Genomic DNA, 20,644 nt, shown 5'->3' with positions numbered 1-20,644 from the left:
AAAAATATCTTAATGAGGATTAAATAATATTATATGCCGAAAGAAAAAAAACAGTGTTAAGAAGAAAAACAGAGACAGAAAAATTGCAGCTAGCATGGCTTAGAAGGACATCATCACATCTTACAGAAAAGCAAAGGACAACAGCTAGAATGTGCTAAATATTACATTGGCTCATATTAAATAAAGAAGCTGGTCAAAAATGACTATACTCATTTTCATTTTGAGAAAATGTTATGATATATAAGTGTTCTTAAGAGACGGTTGTGTCAGAATATATTGATAAAACCCCTTAAACTATTAAAATATAAACAAATAGCAGTCTATCCTTACAAAAAGTACTTTTGAGTGAATATTTGCTAAAACTGGAGGAACTGATTGATGTAATTTGGCGTCGAGAATCTAAAGGGACTCTTTAGCTATGGTGGACCATATTTGGCCTTGAGTTTGACACGTGCAGTAAACAGTATTTACCTCGTTGCCAAGTCGTTGTTCAGAAGCTATTTAGTTGTTGAAACAAAGTTGTTTAATCACTTTGCTGATGAAAGGATTGAGGCAACAAAGCAAAACCTCCTTTATTTTCCAGCCCCGTCTGCTTCAATGTTTAACAAACTTTTTCACTGACCCCATTTAAGAAACCCTCACAGACCCAAAACTGCCCCTGAAATAACACATCCTAATATACGCAACCTGAAACTAAAGTATTAGTCTCTTATCTCATCGTCTTTGTTGCTCCTAATGTGAAGGGTGGCGCTGTTTTAGAAATGCGACAATGAAAAAGCCAACTGGGGTGATTTGAGTTATTTACAAATTCTGAAAGTATGGATTCTAATTTTTCCAAAGATTGAAAATACATAGAAATCAAAAAGGTTCTTTACTAGAAGTGTTGTGTGAATTAACATTTTATTGCTGTTTGTACTTCAGAAACACAATAAAAGAAAAATAGACTAAACAAATATTTTCTTTCAGCCAGTAGAGAGCCCAACATTAATTTTATTATGATGTACTTAGTCAGCGTGGGGTGCAGCACTGTTCACCATTTTGAGCTCAGAATGTGACGCTACTGTTAGCTTACCAAAAGATTGTGTTTAAAATGAATGATAATGGATAAATAGCTGAGACAGTCATTAAAAAAAAACCCTGAAGATACCGGTGGAGACTTTCTCAGGGTGAGTTGCAGAACTTTTTTTTTTAACACTATTTCAACAAGTAAGCAATTGTTTACATGCAGTACCTGGCAAACCACTAGGGGGGGCCCCTAATGAGAAAGACTGATCTACTTGATAAAAAATAAAAATAATTGTGAGCACCTTTAAACTATAAGAACTTGATTATTTCTTTTAAAGCCTCACAATATTCTCTGAAATACAACAGCAGGAGGGTGAAAAGAAAAAATACCCCCACAAACTAATGTTGATGCAGTGGAATAGCTCACATTACTTTTAAAATGTAAAACTATATGGATAATGTTGAATTGTTGAAGTAAAATATTTGCGTTTGCAAACTAAAAGGTCAAATATGAAAATGCACTTCTCGAACTTTGCCTCCAGAAATCAAAATAAAGACGTTTTAAATCGGTGGTACAGTTGAGGTTTTCTCTCCAGTGCGTTGCCTTTAAGCAATGTTGTTTATCACAACCGCTCGCTTATGTACTGTTCTTGGACACGCATGGATAGCTCTTAAAATTCCCTGTCTGAAAAAATGATTCATGCCCACCAGCTGAAAATATGCTATTAATATTTATGTGAGGGTTGTGTTATGATGAGAAATATATTGCTGGGTTCATCTTCATCTGTCTCAGTGGCAAATCAGAGCCTCGCCAATGAGACACATGATTAATGAACACACTCATATGGGGAGTCCATCAGGATTTATATCCCCCATCAGAACCATCTCAATGTCCTCTAACACTCTAATGCAAAATTAGCTTTCAGTCTAAACTCCTCCTCTTGTTCCGTATTTAACGTGTTTTGTATTGACTAGCTTGTACACGGCTATAGGACATGTAGGTGTTCCACATTACAGACAATGATCACTTCTCGCTTTTCTGTGGTGGAGAAAGAAGTAATGGGATATGATTCCTAATGCCATAAGCCAATAAATTTCTGTTAAAATGGGTCGCAGAGCTCTGAAAAGTAACCTAAAATTATGAGGAGAAGGGAAATTAAGATGGGCTTGGAATTTAAGTGTCAATTGAGTAGTGATAGATAAAATTGGGGCTATTAAACCTCCTGGCTGTGTGGTGCATTAAAGTCCTATTTGGGAATTTCTTTTGTATTAACATAAAGGTGGGAGAGAGGGAATAGATTTTGGAGGCTTATTGATTTATACTAAAACAGAGAATTACATTTTCAGCAGGCTATCTCGTCTGATGAAAATCCAGCAGCGAGAATCTCCCCACCACACCGGGCTGAAATAGATAATAATGTATTACAACAGTTTGACTTAAACTGGTTCAATAGCTAAAGCTGCTGCTGTGCACAGTAATTGGCATTCTGAAAATAGAAATGAATAGCCTTTGAAAGCCTTTTAATACTCATGCTCAAGTACACAGAAGAACCTTCAGTGCGATTTATGCCACAGATGCCTTTTCAGCACAATGTAATGCTTTACCTTTGTGTATTGAGGATAATGTTTTTGGATAGTTTATGAATAGATTTTGTGCATGTTTCAAAATCCTTGTCAACAAATTTCGATTTAGAAGAGAAAATATTTATGAAATTCAAAGAAACTCTGTCTAAGTTTATTATCTTCATACAATAAAAACACTCAAACATCCGACATCTGTCTACATTTCCTCTAAAGTTTCTACATTTTCACTTGATGTCTGTGAGTGCTTAAAACTATTCTTGTTTCTGGATGATGAGTCAACAACAAAACCCTTATCTTTTCCAACAGCCATTGTAAAACCAAAAACCCAGCTGACCAAACATGCTAGAGTTTAACGTTGGTTGCTAGGTAACGGCGCAGAGCGTGTAGATTGTGATTTAACAATTTGGAGGTTTTTGAAATGGCTCATTTCCCAGACATCAATAAATATGAACGACTTGCCAAATGTAAGCTTTAAAAGCAGTTGAAACCCAAATGGAAGCATAACAGTGTGGAGATGTGAATTTAGGACAACAAAACAACTTTAAAGCACATATTGGATATATATTACTATAGTAGTGAAGCTGCAGAGGCAACTGATTCCTCAACTGAAACAGAAGAAGAATGGGGACAACTTTATCAAGTTAGCTGAGGGCAAAAAACAGACTCAGAGTGCACACATCCCCAAATTGCACATTTGCAGAGAATCAAGAAGCTGATGGATTCATCAAGTTATATTTTTAAATTAAAAGCGAATTTACAAAATGGTAAAAGACAAGACCTCCCATCATCCTCTATGACGAGGAGAGGGGACAGTCTACAAACATTTTAGTGTGATTATAATTGTACTGAACAGTCAGAACCGACAGACACAAGTGACCAGTGGAAAAACAGTAGTACGTACAGTGAGAGATGATGGTGGTGCAGCACCAAACATGTCTGGCATCAACAAATCAGCAGAGAATGCTGAGAATCTCATTCTACACCTGATTGAATATGATTGCATATTACTTTCTGCTAGTCAGCTGTGAATGAGACAGTGATTGTGACAAATGAATAAACCAGATGATGCAAATAAATTAATGCAGACGCCACTGCTGTGCCGCGCTCAAATTAGCGCTTTGCTCCACTTTCCTGAATCGGCCACATTTCACAGGTCTTGTCACCTTGGCGGCAGCAGAAGCTCACGCCATCTGACATGCTCTGGAAAACACACAGATTTAGATAAAATAGAACCTGTTGATGAGCCGAAGCCTGAGGTAGAATCTATAAAATAGATCTACGTAAAAAGGAGCAGTGATTTTTCTTTCTACTTATTGTGTCTTTGCTATTTAGTTTATGTACAACTAACCAAAATTGAAGTTATTCCTGATTTCTGATACTTAAATCACAACATTTTATTTTTACATGTTGCAGTATTTAATTTTTTATTTATTTTTTTAAGTTATAATTCATTTTTTAAGTAAAGTTCACTTAATGTGCAGATTTGATTACAGAGGACCTCAAGGGAGAAGGAGTGGCCATCGAGGTTGCCTGACTTCAGCTCTGGTGGTAACTGTAAAGGTCTGTGGCAGCAGGATAAACCCAATAACTAATAATTATTTTAATGAACTGCATGTCTTTGCCCATGAGGAGTGTGCAGAGACTCCTCAGGATCGCTGCCAAACGCTGCCGCCTGGCTATGAATCACTTTAACAGCAGATCAGGGCAGCAAACGGGCGCTCTACTAAGGAGTAAAGATGCTTGTCATAATTTGGAGTCATTAAAAAGAACATTTTACATTGAATTTAAAGAACCCACTGTGATATTAGTTACGGTTTTATTTGTTTACTGGAAACAGTAACGCATACTAACCTGCAGTAGGGTTGAATAAATTTAGATGCATAAATAACCTTAATGGAAGACAAAGCAATAGGTTTATTTAAAGATCACAATGTGCTGCAAAGGTCAACATTTTTATCGTTTATCAGTTATCGTGACAAATTTCTTATTATAAGAGTTTTTGACTTATCACTGTCACAATTAGCACCCTAGGTTGATCATTTAAAAATTTTCTCCAGTTTGTTCAATGAAAGCGTCAATAAATACCAATAAATCTGAAAATACAGTTTTCATGTGCAAATTAGCAATTAAAAAAAAAAAAACACTTTTACGTGACTGTATTCTTAAAGAAGCATATTACCATCAGGAATGTTTTTCAAAAGCTTATTTAAAAATATAAAAAGCTTACTTCAATAATGAAATATTGAATCACTATGAAGATATTCTGACACATATGATGGTGTAAGTCTCAAATCTTAGCCATTAAACATGTTTTTTCTCTGCTTATAACTATAAAGCAATAAATAAACGCTGAAAGGAAGTTACTAAAGAGATGCGGTCCTCCCTTTACATAAATATTCTTTTCTATCATTAAAAGCTTCCAGTAAAAATTTCATTCTCGGAGTGCATCTTCTCCTTCCTCTCAGCCTGGCTGTAAGTCATATTTTAGAATAAACTGTCTTCTTTGATACATCTGACCATTCTTTGAAACGTTCGTAGCCCACCGAAAATCACAGCCTGCGATTTCTGGAATTTGACATTTGCGAATTCAAACGAGTTTCCTTTTTACATGTGAAGTTTCTCGCTGCCGCTGTAAGCAACAGCCTCTCATCTCAAGTTCAGTGTCGACTCCCAAACGTCTCACTAGCCTTGCAACATCTAAGAGCATGCTGAAGTGCAAAAACAAATCTCAGGGATGGTTTATAAGAAACACCAGGAAGGCAACAATACAGCGGTGTGTTTGGACGGACAAAACTGAGAGATGTACTTGAACACTTCAAAGTTATTGCATTAAAGTGGAAGAAACAGTAGATGCAAAAGGATTATTTCTAATAAAACTACATATGATTAATTTAAAAACCTCCCTTCAAGGGTTTATGATAGCCCTGAAGGACTGCTTGCATCACAAGACACCTCCGACTTTTTCTGAGTACAAGATAAAGAATTCAGATCTACAAAAGAAAGAAAAAAATAACATTCAGGATCTGGAGGAAGAAGCCTTCACAAACAATGCCTTGTTTATTTCCTCTGCTCAAGGTTTCCATCTGAAGTAGTTCTTTACAACCCCCACCTTGAAGGTTTCAAGCTTAGACTCTCAGGGAAAGGGAGCGAATGAGTAGCGGCAGGCGCAGCCGGTCCTGCAGGCTGTTTGTGCGAATGGGTTGTGGTGTGGCACCCGAGGACATTAAGCAAAGGTCACGTAGATGTTGTTACAGGTGACTGGCTCGCAGTAGGCTGTGGCTGTGTGTGTATGTGTGGAGGAGGCAGTCGTGGGAATGAGAGAGATGAGCTGATGACAATGTGTCCTCTTAGTTGTCCTTGAGGGTTGGAAGAAAAAGGCTCCAGTCAGGCGGAACCGGATGCCTGTCACTCATGGCGGGGTGGTAATGGCCGTGGAGGCTGTCGAGGGGCAGGAAGGTTGAGGATGAGGGGTGAAAAGACGGCGTGGGGGCTGCACATTGCACATGGCCTCCTGGGAGCCATTGGCAGTGTCGTGATAGATCGAGGTGGGCACCGGCTATGACAGTATAACCACCAAATGTTGTGTCCTTTTGGTTTTAGAGCTTCCCAAGTCTTCCATGGTTTGAAATCAGCAGTAATGCTACATAAAGGTAGCATTATGTGTTTTCCTGCCGCACAGTGCAATTTTATAGCATAATAAACTAAGTTCAGTTGTTATAAAAAATGCTATTTATAGCAAATAAATTTTACTTTGAAATTTAATGGCTTAAAATTGAGCCTCTGTCTCTTTAAAAACTCCTGCTCTTTCTGAAACTACTGAAGACTCCACTGTTAACCCTTTAACAAAAGTTTTTTTTTTTTTAACCAGTGTTTCACTGAGAACTTGAATAATGAGCTCAGCAGATGTGCAATCCCACCAGGTGTTTGGTAATTGCTGCTGCCCCTAGTCTGAAGGAGCTGAGCGGGGGGAGTCTCATGAAAAGGCTGGCCTAAGGCAGAAGCTCTGAAGTTTGAAAACTGCAGTTCAAAGAAAGAGCTGAGTCCTTAAAGGTGGAAAATTTGAAAATCAGGTCAATATTCAGAAAACAATATAGTTTAGTTTAAAATATAATATTGATAGGACCACATAATAAATCAATAACAACATATATTGTGATAAACACATGATCTATATCATGTGTAACACATCTGATAGAACATTCAGTGTTCAATAGCATATTCATTGAACTCTGATCCAGAACCGCACAGAATTCTGGGAGATGTAGGCAGAGGGTCGCACTAATAATATATATCTATGTAGAAACAGTGAACTCAAGATTTGATTTCTGCTTGGACTCAATAGAATAAGCAGATTATCAAAGTCTTAATTTAATCTATCTAAATCTGATGTTTTAACACTTTGAAAGACATTTATAAAGAAAGTTTTAATGGAGCAGAAATTTTCTTTCACTCTCCTTGTCCTCATAAGTCACTTTCCTGAATGCCTTTCTTTGAAGTGTTTCAGACTTCCCCCTCTTTTTTTAGATAAGGTCAGAGGGCAAATATCTGCTTTGAAACTCTTACACCATTAATGGTCTCTTTAACCTTGTCTAAGATGTGCTTTTACATCTTGTTTCTGATTCAGACAAAACTATATGTTCAGCACTTTTTCTTTCTCTCTCGCTCAAAAGCTAACTGGTGTCTCAGCCAAATAAGAACTAAGGATGTTTTACTCGGGGTGAAGAGCGACCTGCAAAATATTTGAACATTTCTTTAGTATTTTTTTTCAAGGTTTGAAGAATAAGAGACATTATCACCTCTAAATGTCAGTCAGGTTTTTTAACCTCCCTGAAAGTCCTAATGAGTCAATTAAAGCCCAAGAAACCAGTGGAGCCAGTATTTTGGAGTTCATTAAAATGCAACACCCCATTAACATAAAAAAGAGGCCAAAATTTCAATGCATGTTTACTTCTTGAGCTGTAATTCCTCATTTTATTTCAAATACCACAAACAGTTTCTTTAATAAGGCTAACCTTTCAAATGAAGATGAAACACGCATGTTCATTCTATCATGTTTCCATATATTCTCTGTTGGGAGATAGTAAGCTCTTTTGAAGATCAGAAAAAGTACATTAATCCTCTCCTTTGTGCTAAAAAGGAGCTTCACCTTGTTATCAATGACAGTAACTCTCCCACTTGAGCCTTTAAATGAAACACTTATCCAGGTTTGAAGCAGCAGCCATTCTTAAACGATTCTCAGGGAAACTGCTGAATGCCACTCAATAAACTGCAGATAGCTGTGCAGCCTGAGCGCTGAGTCACTCTGAGTTTGACATCTCTTTGCTGCAGTACTGTTGTTTATGTAACGTCAGCCAGGTGAGTATATATTTACTGCGCCTTTCACTGCTTTTTTCTGCGTCTGACTGTCCAGAGTTTCCGTCTAAGAAGTGATATTGTTGCAGCATGTTGCAGGAAAACTATCTAGACATGCTGCGGCTGGAGCATCACATGTCTCATAAATGATTTAACTGACTCGTTCTTTTTTCTTACAGCAAAACTTAAAACTTAAGACGTGGGAAGCGTCCGATGATCACCTCAGCCAGCGACGCAGAGGAAACTTTATTTCTCTCAACTTCAGTTGTAACTTCAGAATCCTGAAACTAAAATGCTTTGAATCTACAGAGCTCATTTCTTACATAGATACTTATAGAGCAACTATATTACCCTGCAAAAACAAAAGTATTTTTGGTGTAGTGTCTAGTGCATTTTTTGTACACTTGAAATGAGATAAAACTAACTTACAGGTAACTTTTCAGCTTGGTTTAACTCAGTAATTTCTCAATAGTGATGAAAAGGTTGTTTCATTTATCACAGAATAATTTCCTGCAATAAGTGAAATAATCTGCCTGTGGCACTAGTACTTTCATACCATATAAGAAAACTATTTACTAAACACAAATTCTTATACAGCTCTGGAAAAGTTAAGAGATCACTTAAAATGATCTGTTTTTCTGATTTTACTCTTTATAGGTCTATGTCTGAGTAAAATGAATATTGTGTTTTAATTCTATGAACTACTGACAACGTATCTGTCAGATTCCAAGCAAAATGTAGTATTTATTTGTAGAAAATGAAATGGTCAAAATTAAAAACATGCAGGGAGAGTCTGGAAATCAACATTTGGTGGAACCAGGAGGTTTTCAGTGGGATTCACAGCAGTGGGCTCTTAGTTTTGTTTTTTTTCCAGAGCTGTATCTTGCTGAATAGTTACATTTAAGTTACTTTGTCTTATTTCAAATAATAATATATTTGCACTAGAAACCATACAAAAATACTTAATAGAATTTGGTGTTTTTGCAGCAAAAACACCAACTATTTTACATTTTCCCATATTACAACTATTAACTTTCATCACAAAATTGGGATTTTATGTGGCAGACCAGCACAAAACGGTGCATGCTTTTTTTATAGTGAGGAGGCTTTAAAAATCAGCAGCTCGAGTTTCAAGTTTTAGAAAATGTGCAAGAAGAAAACTGGTTTGATGACGCGCTAAAGCGTCAGAAAGAGTAGGAGCTTCTTAAAGAGACAGAGACAAATTTCAAGGCGTCAAATTTCTTTTAAGTCATGTTTGATATATAAAGTCTTTCTTATAACAATAGTGACTTGATTGTGCAATAAAATGGTACTGTGTCTGGAAATTACATAACAGTTCCCATTAGTTTATTACATTAAAGCCCAATAAAACTTATTGACAATCGTGTTTGTAATGTGAAAAATCATTTTTATTTTTCAAAGACTTTCTTTTCTTCTATTGGGGAAAAACGTGACATCATTGTCACATACAGAAAACATTCACTCCAGAAGCGTAACCTTTTTACAGTCACTGCCAGAATAATTAATCCTCCCCTACAATACAGACAAGGAACGGGTAACAAACACACACCAGACTTTACCCTGGACGCAAAAATATTATAAATATGAAAACAAATGCAGAAGAATTTGCTGCAACAGAACACATTTGGCTGTGATAAAAGTGGAGACGGGCTCCAATGGAAGTATTACTTGAAAATGAGGATCCACAAAGGACATAATTACAGCTGGCAGAGCGCCCCACCCAGAAACAGCAGTGCAGATGGCCCTCTCACACGTGAACACATGCTTCTTGATACCATGTGTTGTGCATATTTATGCATGCATTTTCCATAGTTAGGTAATTTTTTTAAATCAAATATGAAACAGAGAAAGTAGGGTGCAAAGATTTGATTGTTTGTTGTCTTGCGGCCGTAGGGATTTCGCTTGTGGACGCTGATTACCAAGCCTGTCAAGTCTCAAGGTCTGGTGAATTTGGATAAATGAAGTAGGAATGTTTTGCAGCTGCCGTACGCATGCAGGCTGGTTTTTAGGGATGCCTGCTGAACACGAGCAGCGGCGTCTGGATGGACGCCAGCTCGGGAAAATTCAATTTAGAAAATACTGGTCAGTCACTAATGCGTCATCAACTTAGTCAGAACAGGGTAAAATGAGCCCACTGGCAGAGCATGACATTAATCTCACTGAAGTCAGCCTGACAGAACATTACAGTATGCTGCTACATGTTGCAAACTAAAGTAATGCAATATGAGCTTGTACAGCAGCATTTTATCATCACTCAATTTTCCTTTCTGTTTCAGAGTCTCATCAATATGTTCAGCTGAAACCAGGGATTTACGTAGGCTGAATAAAAATAAAATCCTTTATTTTTCACCGTCTGAAAAATAAGAGACTAGACTGTTGTCGTCAGCAGCTAGGCCAGTTAGGATTGACAAAGTTGTCTTTATTTATTGAATGCTAGAATAATGAGAGAACAAAAATTAGAAGTTTGATTTTTCTCATTATTTCTCTTTTTAAACTGTGTAACTTATTTCATAGTTTGCTGTGATTTTGGCCAATTCCTCTGAACAGAACTGGTAAAAAAGACATTTTTATAGTTTGTCTTGCCTTTACAGACACAGTTTTTGGGACAATTAAACTTGTCCCAAAGTGTAATTTTTTTCTCACTAAGCCAATTTGTAATTAATGAGAAATTCAGTTTTAACATCATTCCTGATGTCTTGAAATGTTGCTTCAGTGCTATTTAATCATGATGCCATCTATTTCGTTAAGTTCACCGCTCTCTCATGTGTAAAATACCTCCACAGCATGATGCTTCCACCCTCGTACTTCACAGTTATAATAGCATTCTTACATTTGAAAGCTTCTTTTTTTTCTCCAAACTGATTATGATGGCCAAACACTACAACTTTAGCTTCATCAGACCACTGGGGTGGCTTCAATAAGAGTCAGGTCTTTGATTTAAACTGCAGTCTGTGTTTTATTTATTTGCTGTTGCTTTTGGAGTAATGACTTCTTCCTTACTGAGCGACCTTTCAGTTTTACATAAGTGCAGCTTTTGACTAACTGTGGCTATGACACTCTGCTACCAGCTATATTCACACATTTGTGGCATAAACCCGTTTTCACTGAATGGCATGAAGCCGTTTATCCTGGAACACAAGAGGCACTTTCAGACATCTGGAAATGATACCAAAAGATGAACCAGAATTGTGGCGATACACAAGTGCTTCCTGATTTTCTTTGATTTTCCCTTAATGCCTTAAAATAGCTTCGCTAACAGCAGCGGTAGCTAAACTACCACTAATTGCAAAATAAACATAAAATTGTAACAGATTGAATGTCCTGTTCTTTGTGTGGGAATTGTTTGAGTGTTTTTTGGTGTTGAATCCTGAAACATTTTGTGGGGTTGTAGTCAGTTGCTACGGCAACAAGTCTGTGTGTAGCGTAGACGACACGAAGAGCGATAAAGTGGTTTTGAGTTGTCCTACTGCGTTATTTTTCCTTTTAATGTGGAGCACTGCACTGTATTAATAATGCCGACATCTCCAGGTTTCATTAGTCACCTGAGTTGTTGTACCACGGCAGCATCGCTGTGGATGGCATGTAAAAGAATAGAATAGTCTTTTTGCCCTCCAGCATGTTAGTCATAAAAAGGGGTAAATAAAATATGCTTGAAAGTACAAAAATAAAAAGAAACTTTTGACTTTTTCTATTCATGTAATTGTATTAGCACTTCTTGTGACAGTGCTGAGGTGACCAGTCGTGCAGGTGGACTAATCCAGTTAGTGCTGCTATGTTTATCACAATCCAGAGGAACAAAGTCCCTCATTTTTCTTCAACTCTGTTTGAGCTACATGACACTAAAATAAAAAATGTCTCCATCGTGACTAAGCTCCGACAATCTGGAGATTGACTATACTCAAGGTTTCCCCTAGGACATTTACTGAGCCTGGTGGTTGGGTGTAAGGGCCCATTGTGTTTTTGAATTAAAAAAATGTTTAAAATTGACAGGAAATTTGAAAATATCACTTAATAATTGTGCTATTGAAAGATGAGAAGAATAATACCTGAACACCAAATATAAAGTCTTAAAAAATGCAAACATTTTAAAAGAACTTAAATTAATAAACAATGCTCAGCCTGCAAAGTCTGGTGGCCCACCAGGCTTATGATACACTCAGGGAAACAATATTTCCACCAAGACTGAAAAACATCAAAACTTTTCCACTTAATAAAAGCCAACAAACAAAAAAAACTGAGAAAAATTGAAGTAAAATTCATGTTGTATATTTGTGAGATTTGTGTGCAGCAGGAGAGATGAGAAAGTGAATTTAAAAACATCTTTTCAATGATTTTCTCTCTAGTTTTTATTTCTGTCCAGTGAATTGATCTGAAATTGCAGTGTCTCTACCACTGTCAGTAAATATTACTTCAAGAGAAAAAAAAAACAATCAGTAAGACTTCATACAGGCACGGTCTGGACTCAAAGTATCATTCACAGTTGTTTTTAATGTTTGATCCAATTTCACAGGTGAAACCTCAGCATCCTGTCTCAGGAGATTTCAGTCTGCAGAAATCACTTGTTTCTGAGAAATTTCCAGCCTCTGATTATTTTTCTTTATTTCTGATCCAGCATCAGATCAACACATGGCCCGCAGCATGACCACGCACCGTTTGTCGTCCTCCTCACATCGTGTCCTACACCTACGCACATATTTAAACTAGACATTATACACAACCATTTTCAAGGTAATATAAAGTCCTGAGGTCTTAAAAAAGTGTCTGAGACAAACTTTAACTGTCGCTCTAATCCTTTGTATTTTCTTTAAGTTTTAGCACCTAATAGTGGGAACAATGGCTTCTGATGAGGTTTACTGATTGTCATTGTGACAGAGCGCACTTAATAAAAATACAAATGAAGAAGAAGACAATAAGACTGATTCGCTCATTGGGTCACAAAACTTTTGATAAAGTTCTGACAGCATTCTAGGCTAATTTCTCCAAAACAAAAACAGAACATCTGAGAAACGATAAATAATTTGAAGTTAAACTGACACTGAGATAAAGACGGAGAGCTTCCTGAACTTTTATTTTAGCTGGGATTAAAATGTACCAACTCTGCAAAAACTCCATGTACATTTTTAAAACTAAGGGTTTTAAAACTAAGTGCAAAGCTTTAGCTTCTAATATGCTCTGAGCTGGCTTTTACTTCAAGTCACACAGTATATTCTCCAAAGCATTGAGACAGGAAACCCATTTCACAATATGTGCCATTTAAGTATGTAAAGCACCAAAAGACTGCAACAAGTTTTCTCTGCTCCAACAGGAGTGATCAGAGAAATGTTTTTTCAAACATAATAGCCCAGTGGAAGCTAAGTGTAGAAAATAATAAGCTGTAATTGTTTCACAACTGCCTCTGGCTATTTTCTTGATCTAAAAGCTTTGCTGGTCTGAAAGTTTTAGTTCAGCAGCAGCACACGCACCTCCTCTGATCTTTTGCCCGTTTTTTGGTACTGCGGTTAGTTAAGCTACTGTTCAACACCTGCCAGCTTTCCGGTTATTAAACAAAATTGAGTTACTTTCGTTTTCAGTTGCTTTGGTTATAAAGGGCAACACAGAATCCGAAATAGGACTCGACAGTGTAGCCACACGTCGACGCCGCTGCTGGCATTTTTAGTCATATTAAGCCAAAATACTATAAACTGAGTTTAATTTTTACTTTACTTCTAATTAAATAATGTTCTGTGAAGTATTAATTAAATTTGACCCTGATATATTAGAACATTCTCATATTGTAAAAGACTTTAAAGTCAGAAAATCTTCCCGTTGTTTTCTTTAAGAAGAAAACTAATTTTAAAACAATTCTCTGACTGTTAGTTGCGCTTTCATAAAGACTATCTTCAGTGTGTATATAACACAGTCAAGTAACTGTGTTGCCTTCATTTGTGATGAAAATGCTGTATAAATTAAACATAACCTGAACAAAATTGGGCCTCTGTCTCTTTAAGAACTTCCTATTCTTTCCAGCACTCCGTCGTCACAACAATGTTTTTCTATTATGCCATTTTCAATGTTTGGACTAAGAAGCAGTTCATATGATTCCAGTTCCACCAAATGTTTGCTAACTGGTGCCGACACTAGTCTGGAGGAGCTGAGTGGGAGAGTGGCGGTTGCCAGGGGAGATTCAAGGATTTCTCAACATGGATTAAAGAATCAGCAACACTCAGTATCTTTCTCTATGAGGGAATAATATTATTACGTGATAGCAAGCTCAAGAAGTCATTTTTACATAACTGTCTCTCTTTAAATGCAGATGAGATTCTTTCACCTTTAGAACTACCGTAAAATTATTTAGATTTTACCAATGGTTGGAAACATTCCTCAGAGTTTTAGATATGAATATCGTAAATACTATGAAATGCTGTTAAAGCCAAGTTAACATAACACTAATTTATTGAACGATGCTACAGATGTAAGTATGTAAATCCTAATTATGCTTTACTGTCGTTTCTTCTTCTTCGTGCTTAGTTTTTAAATATACTTTGTTTGTACATAGGTTTGTTTATTCTTTTATTAAACTACCTTCAAAAATGTTTCACTATTTTGATCCTTACTGGCATGATGCCATCCCATCGTAGCTGCATACCCCAGATTCAATTCTATAGTTTCCTTAACATTAGTTCATTAAAATATGGTAACAATGAATCAGTCATCAGTTTAGATTATATATGTCTTTCAGTAATAGTGTCTTTTTGAAACCTCAGTTTCACTGAAACCAGGTCACAAAACATTTTTATTCTCTCTTTTTATAAAAGTAAATTATAATATCCTTAGCATTCAGAAAATCTGAAGAACTGTCGTCCTCCAATTTAGAACTGAAACCTGTAGTTGGTGCTTTTGTCTGGGAGCAGTAAACATGGTACCAGGCACTGTATAATGAAAGGACTCAAAATTGGAGTCCTGCTCCAAATATAAACATTTGCAAGGCCCTGGAACATTCCTTCATTGTAATTAGTCTAAGCCTCTGTGTGGTTATGTTGTATGCGGAGGTAAATAGCTGGATGTAAGTAATTAAGAAGCTGTTTGCCTTTTTTATCCCCAGGAAGTTCTATCAATAGTACCAACAAACACCACAGGGATGTTTAAGCAGAAAACTCTCTGAACTACTCACATTTCCGACTCTTTAATGACAACCAATTTTGATCTCTGTAAATGCTTTGAAGTCGTTATGTACCCCAGTTTGAAATTGGACGACATACAAAAATCACAGTTGGTTTATATGGTGTATGTTATATTAAATTGAAGCTAGAACTAGGTTGGCGTGAGGTTGAAGTGCTTCAGGAATTCCACAAGCAATTACTTTAAGCATCAATTTGTTGTTAAAATGTTTTGCAGCTTCTGATGCAAAAGACCGTTTGAGCAAAATGCCAAGGTCACTAGCCTTTCAAAGGAGAAGCTACAGCATGTCAAGATGCAAAAGTTTAATGGAGCCATCTTCCTGAAGCACATTAATCGTTCAAAACAAGCAGCCACTGGCAATGTGTCTCGCATGTACCTCCCTTCTCGGTTTGTTCTGCTTCCTGACAGGGATTGTTTTTGGGTTTGTTTTGTTTCAGCTGACAATTTGCCAACACAAATTCAGACCAGCAGTAGGAATATTTCATCCCATCTTTAACAGCTGGAGGTTTTAAATAATTTCTTATATTCTGTGCAACGTCCATAGTAAAGAAATGCGGTCTTTAAACTCTTAAATGAAATCTACACTAGTGGGGTAGTTAGTGGTGGAATCAGTGTTCTTATTTTATTCCTAAATAGTCACAAACAAACATATTTTCCAAAGTGTTTAAGAGTTCTTTCAAACAAGCTCTGACAAAAATGTTTCTTTAGACCTCCTACTCATGCTAAAAGTAGAGGTAAAAAAGAAAAAAAATGAAGTACAAAATCTGACTAAAGAACAGGCAGTAGTTTTGTTCAGGAATAATGGAGTGGATACTTGAGGAATTGTGTGAGATTTGGGGCATATTTCTGCAGAAACTCAGCAGAGTTCTGTCAGTCTTCTCGGGGTCTCATCCTACTCTTGCTGTATTTCTTATTCATGGACTTAATTTATTGCTGTGAATCTTGAACAGACCCTATCTCTGGGCCTGCATCAAGCCACTGATACCTGTAAGGAGTGTAATGACCCACTTTCTGCCCTTCTCCCTCTGAGACTCTGACGCTTACCACGTTTGACCACTTTACCGTGGTCGACTACTGTGTGCAGCTGCTGTTAATTTACAGGAGCGCCGTGCACCGCCTTTTCAGCTCTGAAGCATATATGACTAATCACACCAGTCATTTTAAACAACTTGAGCTCTCTGTGGCTATAAATCACCATGATGCGTGCTACTGTGCCCATAATAGAGCTGCATTCAGATGGGAGGAGGGCAGGGGGACTTTGGGAACTATTCAGCACTATTGGTCAATAGACTATTGTGAAACAAACTCAGGGGTAAGAACATATTGTTGTTCAATGTGTTGCTTGTTTCTGTGATCTCAATAAAAGTCAAGGTGAACTAAAACAAAGGCTTGTATTGTCTTTCAGAACAATCCCATTTGCTTTTGTTTTTATTTTTGTACTGAGATGGTGCAGCCTTCATAATTTTACAAAGTTTCTAAAGATGATCGTTAGGCAAATTATCACACGTTTTATACATTTCTGAAGCCGATGTGAGAGGAAGAGCCTTGTAAAATGAAGCAATTCAAAGGAGTACAGCTCTTGTTACTTTACAACAGCTGAACTGCAAAAAATATTATTTATAAATAAAAATCTAAAAAAAATGTGTGATGCATTTTTATTCAAATACTCAATTCTTCCGAAATCCCTAAATAAAGTCTGAGATCCCTCAAAGTAACTATTGACTGCTTCTCCAGATACTGTAATCAGATTACAGTGCAAGCAGACTGCGTTACTGTGTCACAAACTCTACAAAACCAAGTTACTTGGAAACAGAAATTAGTTACTAATTCTTGATTACTTCCCCAACAAAGATGAAAATTGACTGATTACTTATTTTCAACAATTGTATACTTTATTATTTTTTTAAAAACAACGCACAACTGGAATACACTATAAATTGATTCTTTTCAGCCTAATTCTAGTATTTCTGCATTTTCTTTAACATAAAATTTAATTAAACGAAACAACAAATGTTGCTTTGCTCTTTTAACTTCATCCACATTGCTTCAAAAATGTAAGGAAATGCAACAGACTACTATAAATCAAGTCCCTTTTCTGTTCATCTGTATTTATTACTATTCCAACATATAAAATAAAATTATTTTTATGTCTGCACTTCATTCGAATGGATATAAAATACAACTTTTAGACAAAACTATTAAAATCAGTCTCTCCTGAATGTACTCCTAAATAGTAGCATTTACATACGTTAGTTGGTGAAGTGCAGAGCGGAGCAATAATTAGGTTTTTAAAAATTATTTTCACCTGTTGAGCCGGAGAGGAGCCGCCGGTGCCCCGTAAGCTTCATCGGGATGTCTGTTGCTAGTTTCCGGTAGTTTCTGCGGCTTGCTAGGTGCTAGCTCAGACTTGAAGTAGGGTTGTTATCTGGTTATAAGTTTTCCTTTCCACGTTGAGCGAACTGGGAACGCTAATGTTGGTTAGCCTGACTGAAACTAATGTCGGTCCAACCGAGTATTAAACCGCTCAAGTGTCCCACTGCACTCTCAAAGACGTCATTTTGTCTGTTGTTGATCTACGCTCCTGCCTGTTATCAGACGACGCAAGTTCCTACTTGATTATCGCGAGACTTCATAAACAAAGTCAGGCAAAATCTCGCTGCAAAATCCGCGGATGTAACAGGAGTCTAATGATTTTTTTGTTTGTAATCTGATTACAGTAACACTTTACTTGTAACGTATGTTGTCCATCACTGTCCAGAACCGGAGATGGACTCACCTGTGTCAGTTTATCACATTCAATTTCAACTAAATGTGGTAAAGTTTGTTAAAACGTTTGTTTTATAGCATATACTGAATACAATAGTTCAATCACTGCAAATGGACAAAATCTTAGCAAGTATTTTTTTCTCTAGTTTATAGTGCAAATATCTGAATACACTTGACATGAGACAAACGAACTTACAAGTAGCTTTTCAGCAAGAAATAAGAACTTTTTTAATTAATGATTTTTTTTTAACAAAAGAAAAATTTCTTATCTGTGAAATAATTTGTTAGTTGAACTAGTATTTTTTCATCAATAGTAATCAGCTGCTATATTTGTTGAAAAATTTGTTTTGTGTACTGAAATATCTACACTTGAAACTAGACCAAATGTTCTTGGTAGGATTTTGTGTTTTTGCAGTGAAGCTTCAGGAAAACAGTTTCAAATGAACTGAAACTCAACATCACAGAGGCCTGGGTTACGACCGAGCCGTGCTGTTTCTTTTTTAGTCTCCATCTCTGCTTGCTGTTGCGTCCCCCATTCATACCTGCCAAGTAACCACAGTGCCGAACTGAGGACCAATCTCCTTCTTGTCAGGAGCCTTGAATGAATCCTGTAGCCTATTGTTTAGGGTGAACACGCTACTTGAATATGACCAATCTCCTCTAATAAAAGTGCTGTTCCGATTTATGAAATATTCATCAAAGGTATGCCTCGGAGATGTATTCCGATGCATATCTCAAAAAATCTGCAACCAACAAAAGATAGTGGGCAGCGGCTGTGTGCCTTTTATCCGTAAGGCTGCCAGTCACCGGGGGACTGACCTCTACAGTGGACGTGTCCCCTTGTCGCTCTGCTGGTTTTCAGCAATTCTACCTCCTAATAAATCAACAAGAGCAGACTCTGGGATCCAGCAGCTAAGTGGCATTTAAGAAACAGCTTGTGAGACCTGTAAGGCAATTTGGATCATTTAGACGCCAGGCAGTAATTTGGCCAGATGAACAACATTAACAGCACCCAGAAAGTTTTAAGCCACTTAAGCCCTGAAAGAAAAAGTCGAAAGTAACGTTTTATTAAGAAAGTGAAGGTTGAATATCTTGCCATTCAGAAGGACAAAAATGCTCTCTGTTTATTCAGTATTAAGACGGTGGCACACAGAAAGTTAATGGCAATTTTACAAGCTGATGGATAGTCGGCTCGCTTTTCAATGGTTGTGCATTTAATTTGGGCCATCAAAGTAGTGCAAGGAAAGCAATAAAGGTTTCTGCCACAAATAACGACAACAGTTTTGCTCAAAAACGATGTCGTCGCCACCACTTTATTGGTCTTTTAGGATCACAACATGGCTGGTTTAGCCAGAATCCACACACCACAGTACACATAAAACAGGCCAGCAAACCCACTAACATGGTAGATTCCTTAGAACTGGTTTTAAAGTGGGAGCTGTTGTAATTGTTCAAACACTGTTTACTCCATGGCTCTGCATAGAACACACACAATAAAAGGGGAAGTGATAATTCCAGGCAGAGACACTGGGGTGTCGCTTTGGGACTGTGGGTACTGATGAGAAGCTCTGGGTCTGTTGCCATGGTCCCTGTATGCGTTAGCATGTCAGAGCTGGCCTGCCCTTCTTCCTGATAACACTGAGAAGACCTGCTTTAAAGACCCGCAGAAGGAAAACAACACATTACACTCCCCATGGTGTGCTTCTGCAATTTTACTGCTCAACATCAGCTCCCAACATGAAAAACAGAGAAAATAAAAATACTAAGGAGTATCATCAATTCGTTCAGCTTTCTGCAAAATGTATATTTAAATATATTTGGAAACAAAAATACACATGCAGATGAAGCCCTTTGTAGGAGCAGATCAATAATGTTTTGCATATTTTCTAACCCCAGTTGGGAGTAAAAAGCTTGTTTTGCTTGAAGGGATCAATCAATGTGATTAGTTTTATACCAAAGCCTAAATGGTCACTACCAATTGTTTTCAACAAGGTGTTCCTATGGTTTAAGTTTCTTTTAATGACTTGCCATGCACAAGAGTTTGGGCAAAGAGTTATTCTGCAAAACAATATTTTGCATGTGTTAAAAAATTAATCCAGCTAGTTTTTGAAACTTTTAAACAAAAACAATCTAGTTTGAAACTTATTGTCAGGATCCCAGTTTGTGTGAGCCAACCGGCAGCCAACGTTTGCACCATTAACCAGCTTCTGCATCCAGATCCGGTATTGGAAAGTGAAGACCGTCCACTTTGATCCTGATTGGATTGTTTTTGCAGAGATTAGAGCTGACATGTAATTATTCACAAACAGATTTATTGTATTTGCGTAATGAGGCGGATGTGGCGCCGTCCTTTGATTAGGAGATCCGTGTTTCACATTTCACGTCGGCAGCTGAGACTGATTAAGAGTCAGCTTGGAAAACTTTGAAAACACAAAACTGAGACTGGGAAACAATGCGGCTTTCTGAAGATGAAATGAAAGCAACATGTCTGATGCATCTTTTTGTTCTCTCTTTTTATAAAGTTGTTACATGGTTGGAACAATAATGATCATATTGAGAAAACAGGACATGTAAAGAGCTGGTTACATTTCCCAAAATGTCCCAACTGTTCTTTAAATCCAGTGAATTATGAAATGTTGCAACATTTCAATTCCATTTAGTTTGATTAAATTCAACTGAAAAATACTTTATCCGAAAGGAAAATTAAATGTCACTGTAACTCATACTCTCTAGGATCATCTGAGTTGGTGTTGCTGGA

The 20,644-nt window shown here is 37.0% G+C and overlaps 1 protein-coding gene across 1 annotated transcript in view; it reads right to left on the bottom strand.

Moving 5' to 3' along the window:
- The window catches only part of LOC129360637 (tenomodulin-like), a 66,202-nt gene that overhangs the window by 28,831 nt on the left and 16,727 nt on the right, over positions 1-20,644 (bottom strand). The window lies entirely within an intron of this gene.

Source organism: Poeciliopsis prolifica, unplaced genomic scaffold (genome assembly GCF_027474105.1).
Source record: "Poeciliopsis prolifica strain line A6 unplaced genomic scaffold, Auburn_PproV2 SCAFFOLD006, whole genome shotgun sequence".
NCBI lineage: Eukaryota > Metazoa > Chordata > Actinopteri > Cyprinodontiformes > Poeciliidae > Poeciliopsis > Poeciliopsis prolifica.
The sequence above is the reverse complement of the archived record's forward strand: the minus strand, read 5'-3'. Positions and strand labels throughout refer to the sequence as shown.